The sequence below is a fragment of the Condylura cristata genome, unplaced genomic scaffold (genome assembly GCF_000260355.1).
Source record: "Condylura cristata isolate star-nosed mole 26May11 unplaced genomic scaffold, ConCri1.0 scaffold00016, whole genome shotgun sequence".
Classification (NCBI taxonomy): domain Eukaryota; kingdom Metazoa; phylum Chordata; class Mammalia; order Eulipotyphla; family Talpidae; genus Condylura; species Condylura cristata.
In genome coordinates this window covers 992988-996433 of record NW_004567117.1, presented here as the reverse complement: position 1 = coordinate 996433, position 3446 = coordinate 992988, and positions in this window count along the sequence as shown.

Below are 3446 nucleotides of genomic sequence, written 5' to 3'. Positions count from 1 at the left end.
CCATTGCTTGATTTCCTCCCTCCCTTCACACTTGCTTTTCTCTTCTAACCTCCCTGATCTGTAACCCCACAAGAGGGGCATACTGGGAAGCACACATCCTGCATAACTATGTGACCTGGCACAAAGTCATCGAATCTGTCCCCGTTGGCAAGAAAAGAAAGGACTAAGGGAAGCCAGTATTTATTGCACACATTTTGGGACAGTACTGGACCCAAAGTGAACTTGTTGACAACTGAGACTTTAGTAGGAGCTGATGAGACAGTGTCATTGTCATAAAGACATGAGGCTGGAGTGGCTACTAGAAACCCAGCTGTTGTCAGAGCTGCAAAGCCCAGGAACTGAGGGAGGCATTTGTCAAAGTGTGGCTAAGTTGGAGTTAACCTGGGCACCAGAGGAGATGGAGGTTGTGTGCAACTGTGGTCTTAGACTGAGAAGAGTTTAATAGACTTTAATCATTGTCAGTGATTTAATAATGTATGTGTCATTGCTCCATCATTTTTATTAACTAATGTGCAGATACCACACATATATGTCTGGGTGGGCATTCTTTCAGAAATCATTCCTATTCTTGCTGTACTTTTCCTTTCCCCAATCCTCCTGCCTCTACTTGCCCTCTCTCTACCATACACACATGCACATGTACAGAAGAAGTGAGTAGGTACCATGTTTTTTATTTGCCTAAGGAGAGTGTTGTAGCAAGCTGAAAGCAGCAGTTGCTTGTAAAACTTTCTACCTTCCATCATTTGTGGGTTTAGTCCTAAACCCGTAGGAGTGAGCTTTGTGGAGTTGTGGGGCGCTGCTAGATCTCAGAGAGTGTATAGGTATGTAGATGGGGACATGGCTGTGTAGAGGAACACAGACGAGTGTGCTTGGCAGTCGCAAGACACTGGGGTGGGGCTCTCTCCTGTTGCTGAGCTCACATGGGGTCCACAGTCCCATGTATTTATCTACCTTGGGGCTCTCCTTTCCCTAACAGAATTACTTGCAATGCAAGATTTTATTTCTCCTTCTCCTCACCATTCTCACTTCAACTAAAAGGTTCAGAGAGTAGTAGAAGGGTCATTTTGGACTGCTTACGTTTCATGTAAATGTTATACAGGAGATTCAAATAATAGAATTATTGTCTGTGATCCGCATTCATTTTTTTGGTTCACGCAGAGCCTTCAAAATCTTTTCATTTCCCCCAATATTTATTTATAATTGCTTCTTGCATTTTTGTTTTCTCAGAAGACTGACTTTCTGTGCACTAAGTATGACACAGAATATAATTGACACAAGTAAACTGCAATAGACATATATTGAGAAAGACTTTCTCACGGCCCACTACCTGAAGCCAATTTGAGCTGAGTTTCACCCAACTTTGTGATATTTTACCTCATTATTATTTACCTGTCTTTCCCAATACTAGACTGCATTCATTCCATAAATATATCCTGAGCCTTTAACGTTAGTGCTTGGGAATTCCAGACTCCACTGGACTGAGCAGAACAGGTGGGACTTGCCTGTGTTTCAGTCAGAGCCCTTGGAATAAAAGAGTACTCTAACTTTCAGGGTGGAACTGACATAAAACTGTGTCAGATTTTATGGCCAGCAAACCTGGAGCTAAATGCCTCCAACTTCCCCCTCTCCCATGTATATAGCAGAGTGTAGAGGGAACAGCTCAGCTGAAACAAATACCCTGGAATGAGTGGAAAACACAGGGGTAGCTTTCCCCCCATGTTACTGTGTAGAAATAGAGAGAGATGTAGTTTCTACATATAATTAAGGGAAGACAAGAAAAGGCAATGAGAGATTAAGATTCATCATAAGTGGTAAAATTGAGGTTAAGTTTTTTAAATACAGCTCTCAATTTAAAAGTGTCAAATTCTACACAAGGAAATTATGCATGAATGTAATAGAAGAAAAAAACTGTTTCATGGTCTTGCGAATTTTTTTTTCTTAACTGTCCATGGGTAGTTTCTGATTTAGAAGGAAAAAACCATTTCTCTTAAGACCCCCAAAGTCCAAGAACACAGTTCCTCCAACCCCACACCAGTGAGACATTAGCACGATATGTATTCTGGCAAAAAATTAGTATATGCTTGTCCAATCCAGGTAGCTGGTATTTAGCATTTTTCAATGCATCCATCACCCTTTTAAAAAGCTTACTCAAGTCATCAGATTCCAAGTTGTCCGCTGGCCCAAATGCTCCTTTGTTAACTGGAACCCAAGTATACTGGTACGGACACTGCCAGCACAAGGCAGATACTGTGCTTGCTGGGCAGAGCTGAGCTGAACTGGATGTCAGTGCTTTGTAGGCAGGTGGCAGTATGGTTCAACACCCTGCTTTGTGCATATCCATAGTAGGAATTTTAAGCTCATCTCTGTGTTCTCTGACAAGTGGCTGGCTAACACTTTCATAGCCTCAACTTTCTCATCTGTAAAATGGGGAGGGTATAGCTGCCACTGTCACAAGGAGAATTAAATAAAAAATCTGTGCAAAGCAATTGTCGACTTGGCACACAGATTTCAATTAATGGTAATTAGAACACAAGTACTGATCCAGTTCTACATTGCAATTACCATGACAGCTGAGGAGAGCTGAGGGCTCTCTTCTAAGCCAACATTGCAGTAACTAAAAAGTTACTGGCAAATTAATCATAGGTGACAAAAGGTTATTTTCTCAAATAATACGAAAGCTGGCCAACTTTTTCTTTAGGGGAGGGGAGGAAAGGGTTGCAAACTGCAACCCCTAGAATTGGGTGCATCTGTTAGACCCAGCCTGAAATCCCAGGTCAGTTCATTTCGGTGTCTGCCGGGAACTTAATTTTGGCAGAGGGGAATTGTCTAATTTTGGCACGTGGGTTAAAATGCCCATATGCTAAGGCAGTAACCAAACACCCAAATATGTTTAGGTTGGCTGATGTGAACACGGGCGTTCTGGAGGACAAAATGTCTGTGGGAAGTAGAGCTCAAGTCCAAAACGTCCCCAGGAGGGAAAGAAGTAGATTCTTCAAGGAGAAAGAAGGGTAGTAACTCCAAGAATCCAGCTGACTTTCCAGTAGGGAGTCAATTCCCCTATATAGGGAGGGCATCCGAAGGTGATCAGCTTGTGGGGTATGGGGGAGCCCCGCTGGGCTGGCTTCCCAGGAGGCAGGCCGAGTGGCCTGTGGCCCCCGCTGGTTTCCGAGGGTCGGTGGTCGGGGATGGCCCAGGCAGACCTCGAAGGAACCGATGCCCCGACAGGACCGCATCTCTCCCGCCGCCTCCAGCCCACCGCTGCAGCCGGCTCCCGCCCACTCCCCAAGCGGCCGACTCTGCACTTGGAGTTCCTCGGCCGGCCGGCGGCGGGCGCGCGCCCCGCGAGACCCGGTGCTGCGAGCCGCTCGCTGCACTGGGGAGCCTGGTCCCGCGGCCTCGGTGCCGCACCCCGCTCCTAATCCGCAGCCCGCAGAGGCGGGGAGGCC